Here is a 14,300-nt window from a genome sequence, read left to right as displayed (position 1 = left end):
CTGTGAAAGAACACCATCAACTATGCCCTAAGAACACTGTCACATTTTAGCGACACAATTTGTGGCACTAATATTTTTGGAATGACTTGTTGTTGCACAAAAAAAATCTGCTAGCCCATCTGTACAAAATGCTCATTTCATGACATTCATATATTCATTTGGTACATCCGCTGACCCTAAGCCACCCTTTTTCTATGTACCTCTTTGTTTCCACAATAACTCAAAATCTTTTTAGAGCATTTAAGCATGTTGTGCTTGAATGCAGGGAGCACCAAGGAATTGCTGACACTCTCACGATGGTGGGACTAATTACATATTTACACTTTCTTCTGATCATACACAAAGTTTTCTCATTATCGTTTTAGGGTTTTTGATTATTTTTAATTGTCTTGCAAGCAAAATTGCCCCTATTGTGAATCAAGTACTTCGATCTGCAATGAGTTATTCATTATGCATGCCTACACAAGGCATGATGCTCAAAAAAAAATTTTAGTTAACAGATTATTTTGGTAAAATCTTTTAGTCTAATGAATTCCTTATTTTCAGTCCATGCAACCAAACAATTGGTGAGTTCCATTGCAGTGAAATATCTCCTGAATTTAAAAAATTATGAATTTTAATTTAATAGAATTTTCCCAATCGATGAAAAGTCCAATTTCATTTGAGGATTACTTCCTCTCAAACTCCATAAGATGCATTGATGGATGAGGAATTTTCCTTTAAAACATGTAGATTTAAAGGTTTTGGTTGGTATGGATTAACTCTTCAATATCGTTCCTTTTTCCTACACATCACCAGATAAAACAAATAGAGAAGACAGGGCTATAATTAGGATCCTCATCAAATTTGAACTCAAATTGCAAAAAAGACAAAATTTATCTCACGAAGAGAAAGAAATACCCAAATTCTGAGTAATTTTTAGAAAAAAAAAATAGTTAAGTTTAAAAAAATATAGAGAAATCAAGAAGCTTACAATATCAAGATCTTGAACATTTGTAATATCCCATCTTTAACATAGATTTAAAAATAGATAAAAATTCCAACATCAATGTGGAGAAAAACTTCATGAAATCCTTCATTTCATCTGTATGCATAGGAAACACATAATTTTATGAAGAGGACATTTTCCCATATGGCTAGCCTTATGGGCACACATGTGTGCAACAGGTGGAAGCACAGACAAGGTACATGAATTGTCTACAGAATGCCACGTTTCTATATTTTCGCAATAGATGTCACTTTATTTGGTAGTTTTGAGTCACTTACAATTTGTCTGTTCGATTGGTGCAACTTCTTAATTCCATATTTATAAATTTAAAAAATCATAAAAAGTATCAACAAAATGTAGGATGTCAATCAGATGATAAGAAGGAATATATTTGTTCTTGTAACACATAAACTTAATGCAGTACAAGCCAAGAGGTAGGAGATAGTCTTTATTTGTGATAGAAATTATCTTTAATTACTAATTCAACATTAGCCACTTATGTTTTGATTTCTTCATATGAATCATTGTTGTGAATTGAATTTGTTAATATCTTTAAAGTGTTCCAGGATACTTCAAGTAGAAGTATGCAACCTACCTAATGGGGTTTTAGAGATGTAGTCAATTAATTATAGAGTTATTTAAAGCTAATAATAAGATTACATAAATGTTAATTTAGTTGAAAACATTTGTGTTAAATATATATATTTTTGCTAACTGAATCGTTTGCTTCTTGATCAAAATATTTTTTGGCTTTTATATGATTTTTCATTTTTTTTAAGTTTAAATATATTTTCAGAATTAAATAATTTATAATATATTATAATAATTTATTTTATATAAATATGATTTATTTTTTAGAAATGAAGCAATATTGTAATATAGGTGTTATTTTAGCAAATAAATATTGTAATATTTGGTACACTCAAATCAAAAGCATTAATTCACAATAACATTCTACAATGAATTTCTTTGTAAGAATTTCCAAAAACTCTCCATTGAATTGAATATATGCTCATATTAAAATATTTTTACCAAATATAAATGAAACCTTAGTCACTTTTTAAAGTGGTATATTACATAGAAAATATATTATAAAATATTTTGACCAAATATAAATGAAACCTTAGTCACTTTTTAATGTGGTCCATTACATAGAAAATATATCTTAGGTGATCTATTTTTTCATTACCAATATGCCATTTTGAAGATTTTCATTTCTTTACTTGTAAATATGATACAATTGGTCTTCACATATTTATAGTTCATAGTTAAATGTAGTAGACTTTTGGTTACTTGAAAGTCTGTCAGTTGCCAAAACAACTAGGAAAATTTCTATTGGAAAATGCAAGCCGCCATGTGTCTCTGTTTTCCTCAATGTGTTGACTAATTTTCCTAGCCTTGAAAATTTGAGATCGCTTATTTATAGTTATTTTGTCATGCCCAAACTATGAGGGAAAAACAATTTTTTTAAAAAAAAAAATAATTAATAAAATTGCTCTAAGTTTGGAAAAGATTGATGAAGATAACATTTTAAGTACAGGTTCTCTACACTAATACTCTTGTTATTTAGTTAAAATCGACAATAGTTATACTTTTAACTTTACAATGATAGAATAAAATAATTTGAACAATAATATATATAGGTCTTTAAGGTAACTACATAGAACAATTTACCTTATCATAGTAGTTTAACATAACTTGTTATGAGCACAAACATAATGATTAACTTTCTTAATAGCTAGACTAAATTTACATTAAATCAAAGTTTTACTAACCTTTATATAAATGTGTAACATGCATCGATTTGCAAAAGAATATCACTAACTATGTTACAAATCTGATCAAAACTATATAGTATTTATTATCTAAAATAAACTAAGATTTAAACTAAACTAACTTTAATTTAAGAGAAAACGTTGCAAACTAAACAAAATTTCATTTAAATAGATATTTAAAAACACTAACTAAATTAACTTAACTTAAACTAATCTAAAACAAAATTGAACTTAAACATAAATAATACAATTATGTATAATTAATTAAATTAGAACTGACTTAACCTATAATAATCTACATGACAATGAATAAAAAAATAAGTAAACTAAAATAAACAACTAATTTATATTAATCTAAACTAACCTCTAAAACTTAACTTAATTTAAACATTAACTAACATACAAATTAGCTTTAACAACAACTTAACTAACATATAAAAACAACTAAACCTAATAACATCTAACCTACCTACTAACTCTAACCTATACTAACCCAAGCTACCCTACACCCTCCTACATGCCACATCAACCCACCCCCCCATCTAAAACTCCAACTAAGCGCTTCCCAAGCGCTCAAAAGGACTGTGCGCTGAACGAGAGAGGGGGGACAGGTACGTACCGTCCCATCCCAATCTGCCAGGAAAAGTGGCGATGGGAAAGGAGTAGGGTGCTTGCATTGTTTTAAAACAAATAAAATTAAATGTAAACCCCTTCAAAGACTCCATCACTTCCCATGGAGGGTAAGGTAATCAAGCACAAAATCAGACTAGTACAAGGTGATGTCATCCTTATTGACTAGCAAAAGAAATTTTCAAGTTGACGTGTATGAAGGAAGAGGGAAAGTAATGCTAGGATGGGATATTTTAAAAAAGAAGTTATTGCATAAAGTTTTATTGGTGGAAAAAGATATTATTATTTTTTTTTTTAATTTCTTTTAAAACTTAAACATGTATATTATGCTTGATCTTGATTTCGTTTTATCACAAAATTTAAATGGAAAGAATATTTAAAAGAATATTCTCTATTGCTCCCATACAAAATAAAAGAAAAGAATCTCTCATACAATTTCCAGAATGATATATGTGCTACTACAGGTCTTATTCTTATTTTCCATGCATTTGAAACTTGCTTGTAGGTTTAAGTCTTGCCATGGAATTTTATAGGATTGGTGTTTTTAATACATAATGATATTAACTTATCACCTATTATGTATCATGCTCAACAAATTCACTATTGCAAGATCATCAACCTACGTAAATCTCTTATGAATTTCGGGTTGATAATTTCTATGATCCCTAAATACTATGCATTTCAATGATACCACATTACATGAAATAATCATCTACATATTCATTTAACTATCTATTATAACTGATGGAGCAAAATTGGAATAACATAGTGACTAAACTAGTCTTAAGACAATTGAGAAAATAAAGAGATCAAAATGATAATGCTCTATATATTTAGATGGGTGTATCAAAACACACCAAGTTCTTTCCTCTATCATGTTTTCAAATTTAAGTTTGGATATCTTGACATAATTCTTTCCTACATGTTCTTGCAAATTCACTTTCAACACAACCATCCATAAACTAAATCATACCAAACTCAAAGGAGATACCATAAATTTACAATTTGAATCTTGCATAATTGAACATCATTGTTTCATCTTATCTTTGATACACATTCATATGACAACATAGAATACGAAAATTTTAAGAGAAGGAAAAAAATTACTCAATCACTTATTTTATTAACAACCTGATTCAAGGGCTCAGTCGGGAAAGAACCAAGAAGAAAATCCGGCGTCGTGGCCACTACAATCAAAATTGAATTTACAAGTTACATAGGATCTCAATCCCAAATTTCAACAATTTAATCAAATTTTCTTCATGACCCTAATCAAGGGATTTATAATGTTTTCTACAACTCACTTCTAGAACCATGGAGGAAATAGAATCTGATCAGGTGACAACCAAGCATAACCAAGAGACAATCAAACATGCATAATTCATACATGGTTTACACAATAGGATTCACAATGAATAAAAACTAGGGAAAGGTGGATTCTTCCAACTAGGAGAAGTCAAGCACAACACCAAATCGGATGCCCAATCGGGGCTATTAACCAAGAACTTTCGTTCTATCATTTAAACATGCCATACTCATACCAGGTTTGTGCTGATGGGTAGGGGCCCATAGCACCCTACCCTTTCTCCCTCTTCTCATCCTGAGAAGAGACTCTACACTGGTTGGAGTCCAACTAAATAGACCTTTCCCTAAATTGGTCACTTCTGCCCTCTCCAAGGGTGAGTAATACCAAAACACCCATGCAAGGAAAATCTCAAAATTGCAAACATAAACATGAAAGGAAAACAACCAAAATAACATGGTTTTCAAATCTTCCCAACATACCCACAACCATACAAACATTGAAACAACAATAAAGCAGCATGAGCATGAATCAAAACATAAAAACTGAATAAGGGAGATGAGAATTTCCTACCTTCACAAAGAGGTAATGGCAATGAACAAATTTGAGTAGAGTTTCCACTTCCTTCCTTCAATCTTCAAGAATCTCCTCTCTAAATGTAGAGATTGGGTAACCACCTCCACAAGTCCAAGAAGGGCCTCTAAATAGGCCTCAAACTCAACCACCAAAAGGGACAATAACTATTTCCACCCACTAGCAATTCTAGAAACTCCTAACTCAACCTACACTATGGTTAAACCCTAAGTGGAGATGAGGTGAGGTAACACAAAATAACCATGCTCAATTTTCGCACAAAGGCAAAAAGAGACTTTTTGAGTGACCTCAAAAGTCAATAAAAGGGGCTTAGGGGTTGGAAAAGACCCCTAACCCATACCCATACCCTTTGGGTATAATAATATCATGTTTTAAGCTTTAGGAAAGAGGTTTAGAGCCAAATAAAATCTAGGAATAAAATAGGACTTCTAACTACTCTAACATGCAAATTAAGCACTAATCCAAATTAGGGATGACTAACCTCAATTAAGAACCCATAAGCAAGATGACACCAACTAGACCAACTTGGGTCCAAAGGTTAAACAACTAACCCTAAACAGCACACTGAAGCACATAAACAATTTACGAGTGTCAAGCGACACTAAAAGAACATAATTACGAGCACTAACATTCAGTGAACACAGAAAGATACATACATACATCTCACAGTACAATACGTGAATTACGAACAACAAGGTTTCCAAAATTAGCACAAAAAGATCAATTCTGTTCCTCAGTAGGGTTTCTCGGCTAAATATCTGCACACTCATTGCACACATTAGTAGTCTCGTAAAATCACATGTACATAAATGTATACGTATCAAAAATTCTCATAAATTAAAACATACATCAATAAGGGTTTCTTCATCCTGCTTAATTCTTAATCATTTAAAATCTCTTAAATCAGAGTCTCAATCCTACATTTACTAATTTCATCAACATACATATACATGAAACATTAAATGAAAATCATCAAATATATCTGAAAGTAACATCACACAACATGAAATAATAAAGTATGTTCTAAGCATCAGATAATGTCTCGACATCTAGAGTCGTGGATAACAAAATAATAGTAATGTATCACTATGCTACGATGGGTCGGGACGAGGCCTCACATATTTTGAAGCCTAGTTGTTAGCGGGCTACAATAGGTTATCATTTCTACCAGGGCAGGGTGTTGTTCTAAGCATGGTTTTTTGTTGAAATATTTATTCCTTACTTTATAAAATTACAAGGATAAATAATTATTAAAAATAAAATATTAATAATTAAATTTTTATATTAAATAATATAATATAGTTTAATTAATTAAATTTTTCTATGAAGCTTTGGCTCATTGTCTAGCATTTTTTTAATATCTATTTAATTATATTATTTTCAAATATTATAATAGATTTATATTTTTAAAATCAAAACAAAATAAAAATTTATAAACAAATTATAAATCTAAAAAACAATGATACAAATTAAAAATTGAAATAATTAATTTATATGTTTTTTAAAATTTTAAAAATTGAAATATTTATTCATTAACAAGTTAGGGTATAATAGTGCAATGGAAGTCCTTACATGCGTTGATGATGAATGCAAAGCCACATGGGCAACATGTGCTAGCATGTCAAGAATTTGAATGTAACTACATCATTTCTTCAAATAATTTATTTAAGTTGCAAGTCATTCTTTTTAACTATTGTTTTCATTGAATGCACTTGTATTTCTTTTTGCCCAATCAAATTTCAGGGCTTTTAAACATATTTGCATATGATATAGTTTGATAATTTTCATATATTTATCAGAATTTAATAATACAAATTATTTACAATCCTATTGGTTCTCATAGAAAATAGCAATGAGAAAAATAATATTCTCCAACTTTAATTCCAAAACAATGTCACCATCGGTTTAAATACTCTTCGATATTTTCATCACAATTTATTTTACATATACTAAAGCGGAGAAACTTTAAAAACACCATTCATTTTGGAAATTTAACCATAGCCCAAAACCACTTCCACTGCAAAGGGACCATAGTCGAAAACCATGGCCACAAATTGGCATTCGTTCTTATCAAGAATTTTAAAACAAAAACAATTTCCAGGATTCGACCGTCTTGGCTTTTCCAGATGGCAGTAGATAAAAAAATTTAATTCTTGTTTGTACGTATGTAAATATCTACAGCTAGACTATAGGTGCTATCATTCATCATTTTTCAATATATATATTTGTCTATTTTGTATGATTAATATATATAGGGAAAAGAGAGGTATTGACATTTTTCTAGATGTAGCACATCTTATTTCTTTTTTTTCTACTTGGACTCAGTAAATTTCAATTATGGAGTCTTTTTAAGATTAGAAGTGCTTAGTTTGTCATCTTATTGTGAAAGAGTAGTAAAAAAAAATTGTTTAATTATTATGTAATTTTTTAGTCAAATTAATTAATTTATGTTTCATAGTGTTTATCTATTTGTAGTTGAACACTAATATTTTTTCTTAAAAGAATAGTCAAAAGATTTGTGAAAGTTTATAATATTTACAAAGACTATTTGATTAAATAAAAATGGAAGTTTATATATTGACTTGTCAAAGCATACTTGCTAATTTTAATTATGGAGTATTTTTTAGAGTAAAAGCACTTAGTTTGTTATTATCTTATTGTGAAAAGTAGTAATTTTTTTGTCTAATTATTATGTAATTTTTGAGTCAAATTAATTTATCCATGTTTCATAGTGTTTATCTCTTTGTAGTTGAACACTACTATTTTTTTTTTTAAAAGAATACTCAAAAGATTTGTAAAAAGTTTATAATATTTAGAAAGATAGTTTGATCAAATAAAAATGAAAGTTTATAAAAGAAATGATATATTGTGACAATAGAACTTGTTGGATGACAACTAAGTATGTTTTCTAAACATTAGTGCACATTAGTCTATATTGACATTTATAGATTCTCAGAACTCAAAAAATATATTTGATGCAATTGATCATCATAAATTAGAAGTCTTCCATAGCTTCTAACATTCTATTTCAACTAAGTAATTAAATCTACAACTTGCTCAACTTTTACCCCCTAAAATGCACCACATTTGATGCAATTGATCATCATAAATTGGAAGTTTTCCATAGCTTCTAACATTCTATTTCAACTAAGTAATTAAATCTACAACTTGCTCAACTCTTACCCCCAAAATGCACCACATTAAAGGTAGGAACTATGGCGCTTGTGCCCCCTATTTTTATAATGTTTTTATAATATAATTGTAATATAATTTAATAATATATTAAATATCTCAAATTCATATAAATAATTTTATATTATTAAATTTTCTAATATTATTATTATTATACGTTAATTCTTATTTATAATATTAAACATTAAAAATACAAATTATTTTTAAAAAAATAAAGAATTCTTAATTTAACAAAAGAAGACAATATATTAATCAGCTATATGTACAAACTATTATAATGCAATGTAGTAAATATTTATTTCAAATTAATTTATTAAATATTTATTTGAAATTAATTTATTAAGTTGTATTTTTAGATAGAAAAAACTATTACATCTATAACTATTATTTTTAAAATATTTACTATATTTTATTATTTATTTTTCAATTTAATTATGATTTCTATTAATTTGATTTCTTATAATATTTATTATAAGGCTTGATATCACGTATTCTTAGTTTAACCAAAGAAAACAATATATTAATCTTATCTTATTTTATATTAAAGAATTCTAATTTAAATATATTAGATTAATAACAAAAGGATGGAATGCAAAATTCATAAATCACATATAAGACCCACATTTAACAAATTAAAAATTAGAAAATTAATATATAAATATTATAAAATTAAGAAACTATCATGTATCTTTAAATATTTAAATATTTATAGATTATTTTCCTAAATATTAATTTGTTAATTGTGGGTCTTATATGTGATTTATGAATTTTGCATTCAGTCCTTTTATTATTAATCTAATATATTTAAATTAGAATTCTTTAATATAAAATAAGATAAGATTAATATATTGTTTTCTTCTATTAAACTAAGAATATGTGATATCAACCCTTATAATAAATATTATAATAAAACAAATTAATAGAAATCATAATTAAATTGAAAAATAAATAATAAAATATAGTAAATATTTTTAAAATAATATATATAGATGTAATAGTTTTTTATATCTAAAAATACAACTTAATAAATTAATTTCAAATAAATATTTACTATATTGCATTATAATAGTTTATACATATAGTTGATTAATATATTGTCTTCTTTTGTTAAATTAAGAATTCTTTATTTATTTTTAAATAATTTATATTTTTAATGTTTAATATTACAAATAAGAATTAACGTATAATAATAATAATATTGGAAAAATTTAATAATATAAAATTATTTATATAAAATTGAGATATTTAATATATTATTAAATTATATTACAATTATATTATAAAAACATTATAAAATATATATTCTTTACGTTACATACTTCACACATATAAAAACTATAAAAACAAACAAAGGTAAATTACATTTCAGCAAACATATTTTCTGTCAAATCAACTGATTGACAGGTACAATGTACAGGACAGATACAATCCAAATGGATGAAATAAACGGATGTTAAACAACATAGTGCAAATAAGTTGCAGTGTAGTTGGTGCCGACCCTGGGCTGCACTGCTTGGGAAAAGCACTTGAGTACTTGGGAATGGCAATCACACCATGTGCTTGGGATGGATAGGAAAAGGGTTTAGTAGCTAGTGTGTTTGTTAGGATTATAAATTTATTTTCTTGCATTGTTCATGGGGGATTGGTGGGGCACGTAGGATAAAGTTTTGTGAATTAGATTTAGTAAGTGGGTTACTATGCAATAATAATAGTGATGGATAGCATTAATGAGATTTACCATTAAATCAAGAAATAAGTTGTATTTAATATAATGAAGTCATTTCATGATTATAGTCAATGTATTTTAGCATCGGATTTATGCATACCAATCATATTTGAGCTAGATAGTGATTATAGATTGTAGAGGTCAATTATGTAATAGGTAGATTTAATATTATAAGGATATGAATTTTGTTAGGAAGGAAGTTTATTACTTCTATGATGTGCATTGGGAAGATTATATTAGAGGATAATATGATAAAAATAAAAAGGGAGTTATGGAAAGTAATATAGTTGGTGTTTATTAAATGTATAATATTTACTATATGAGATGTGATGCTTGATACATCATGAATAATTATCAATTGTAATTATAAATATAGGGCATGTGATAGAGGGCCGCTCTGATACCACTGACAAAGGGCCACACCACCCTTACCAACTCATGACAAAGAATGCAACAAGATCTCTCAAGATCCAATCCAAACCCAAGCTAGCCCAGATTCACACTCTGGTAGAAACCTCTAAGATCTCAACTTGTGCTCGCAAGCCACCAAGCAACCTCCTTGTTTCTAAACCGCAATCAGTAGCTCTTCTCACAAACTTAATCCAAGATCCAAGTGTAAACTGCCTCACATTCGACGCTCTGTTCACACCCTCACAACTCCATCACAATCCTGTTGTAAACTAGCTCACATTCAGTGCTCTGTCCACAGACTCAGGAAAACTCACTCTTCACTTTCTCCTTCTTGAGCTACTCCTTGAGTTTCCACTTCTCAAGCTTCCCCCTTGAGCTTCTACTCCTCAAGCTTCCCCCTTGAGCTTGATTTAGAAATGCTCATATGCCTTGCTTAAATAGGCACTTACCACCCCATGCATGACTTATCCACAACCTTCTACACAATATCCACAATCTTCTAAGACTTCCATAACTTTCTAGAATTACAACTAAGCACCACCATGTGGCCTAATTAGAAAATTACATTTCTTTTATGGATCAGAACAAATATTAAATGCAAGATTTAAGAAACTTTCCACAAGCTTCTAAGATGCCACCTACACACCTCGATTAATGTAATGACAACTATTTTTTTTATTTTTCTATTTATGCCACCTATGCACCTCAAAAATAAAAATCCTCTTTTCCTTTCTTTTCTCCTTTTTATTTTTTTTTATTATTTCTCCTCTAATTTTCGTCACTTTCTCTCTCCTCCACAATTTTATTTTATTTATTTATTTATTTTTTTCAAAAAAATTTTTTTCATGCAAGATGCTCCTGCATCAGACTCCCCCGGTAAATAGAAAAGTGTGTCCCACACTTTGATGCCAAAAGAAATATCTACCACCATCTTCATCTTCACCAAAGGTTTCCACCTCAACAGAGACAAGAAAACCACCATACAAATCTTCCACATCTGCATCACTCTATCAAACACCAGAATCTCAACCATCCAATCAGCGTGCTCACTCCCAGAAACAAAATGAACATAATTCTTCATCAACAAACCCTCATTCACATCAGCAACTAGTGAATTCACACCCATAGCAACAAACCCCGCATCAACAACAAAAAACTCCATATCAGCACCAACATGTAGATCACCATCAATACATGCCAAACTCTCAACACCAAAAACCTCATTGCTCACAACAAGATGCTCTGCAATACATAACTCACCTCCAACAACCGGATCATCCACAACCAAGTGCTCCACAATCTCCATGTCAGACTCAACCAAGTGATCATGAAAACCAACATCTATCCCAAAAACATTAGGAATATCTTTAGCAACAACCTCTAGTTGCTCTGCAGGTTCTGCATCAGGCTCCACAAACTGATCAGAAAAACCATCCTCTTCCACCTTGACCTTCTTAGCTTTAGCATCCAACCGAGCAAACATCTTAGAAAAATTCCTCTCCACTATATCATGGATTTTGGCAATCATCTTAGGGTCCAATCCTCTTGGAGCCATCTCCCAAGATCTTCGTAAACCCTCTGCAACAAATCCTTCCCACGCTCCTTGTGACAACCAAATTGTTTGCAAGTCAGATTGCAACCTGCCACCTCACACGAACAATCAGGAACCACATCACAAGTCTAGGACAATAGATTTGCAGTCCACCAGCTCTGATAAATTTTGCCCAACCAAGGACCTGGTACAAACTGCCTCACACTTCGGCGATCTGCTTGTACACTCAGGAACTCCTGCTCTGATACCACTTGATAGAGGGCCACTCTGATACCACTGACGAAGGTACGCTCTGATACCACTGACAAAGGGCCACACCACCCTTACCAACTCATGACAAAGAATGCAACAAGATCTCTCAAGATCCAATCCAAAATCAAGCTAGCCCAGATCCACACTCTGGTAGAAACCTCTAAGATCTCAACTTGTGCTCGCAAGCCACCAAGCAACCTCCTTGTTTCTAAACCGTAGTCACTAGCTCTTCTCACAAACTTAATCCAAGATCCAAGTGTAAACTGCCTCACATTCGGCACTCTGTTCACACCCTCACAACTCCATCACAATCCTGTTGTAAACTGCCTCACATTCGGTGCTCTATCCATAGACTCAGGAAAACTCACTCTTCACTTTCTCCTTCTCGAGCTACTCCTTGAGTTTCCACTTCTCAAGCTTCCCCCTTGAGCTTCTACTCCTCAAGCTTCCCCCTTGAGCTTGATTTAGAAATGCTCATATGCCTTGCTTAAATAGGCACTTACCACCCCATGCATGACTTATCCACAACCTTCTACACAATATCCACAATCTTCTAAAACTTCCATAACTTTCTAGAATTACAACTAAGCACCACCATGTGGCCTAATTAGAAAATTACATTTCTTTTATGGATCAGAACAAATATTAAATGCAAGATTTAAGAAACTTTCCACAAGCTTCTAAGATGCCACCTACACACCTCGATTAATGTAATGACAACTATTTTTTTTATTTTTCTATTTATGCCACCTATGCACCTCGAAAATAAAAATCCTCTTTTCCTTTCTTTTCTCCTTTTTATTTTTTTTATTATTTCTCCTCTAATTTTCGTCACTTTCTCTCTCCTCCACAATTTTTTTTTTTTTTTTTCAATTTTTTTTTCATGCAAGATGCTCCTGCATCAGCATGACATCCAATGGAATTGTTTAGAAACCATCTTATCATTATATATCGTATGTAGTATGATGTATAGCCCCCACTCAATATATATACTGAGCACAAACATATTATATATGTCATTTTTTGTATGAATTGGCCATTGTCATCATAATGCATATTATATACACTTCAATTTATTTATTTAAGAAGATCAAAGTTGTTACATATGCTATATATGCTATATTACACTATGAAATTTATTAGATATGTAATACCTCAATTTTTAATGAAAATGAGCATTGGTGAGTGACTTCATATATAGACCTTGCACTATTCTAAATGCAACTTTCATCTGACCATATTATCTAACTATGAATATCTATGAAATCCTAACTCATTCTATGTGGCATCTTGACCTAAATTATATTTATTGATGACACCTAGGGCTTACTTGATTTAGTGGATGTAAGCATGACATCAAACTCGACTAGGTGTGTTAAACTACTATAATGTGACCATTCTATATTTTGAAAAAAGAGGGGTAAAAAATTTATTGAAAATTTAGAACAACAGAATACAAAACATCAAAGGGCCAAGGCCCCAGGGAACACTAGAGTCCCTAGTCCCCCAACCACAATAAACATCACTCTCCAGTACCACTATTATCATCAACCAAAATTCTTTCCAAGTCCTGACATAGCTCAAAGGGCATCTATTCCCACTCCTCATTCTTTTGGCCGCCTATAACTTCTGACACCCATTTTTCCAAAAAATTAGCCGCCCTATTCCATTCCCTTGGAATATGAACATAAGATATTAAATCCATTAAAGAACTAACTTGTAATAACTACTGCACTATCATAGACAACTACTAGCTAAAATCAAAAGTCTTCCTCTCTTGCAGCATATTAACTAGGACCTAAGAGTCGGCCTCAAAAATCACCTTCCGCCATCCTAGACCATAAGCTCGCTTCAAGGCATATAGGATAGCCAAGCCT

At 30.5% G+C, this 14,300-nt stretch overlaps 1 pseudogene; it reads right to left on the bottom strand.

Annotated features, from left to right (window-relative positions):
- Positions 1-14,300, bottom strand: part of LOC149535087 (RNA-dependent RNA polymerase 2-like) — a 93,970-nt pseudogene that overhangs the window by 74,642 nt on the left and 5,028 nt on the right.

This window comes from Cupressus sempervirens, chromosome 10, assembly GCF_028749045.1.
Source record: "Cupressus sempervirens isolate cs-2001-9-10 chromosome 10, ASM2874904v1, whole genome shotgun sequence".
Taxonomy (NCBI): domain Eukaryota; kingdom Viridiplantae; phylum Streptophyta; class Pinopsida; order Cupressales; family Cupressaceae; genus Cupressus; species Cupressus sempervirens.
This window is presented reverse-complemented; position numbering and strand designations above follow the sequence as displayed.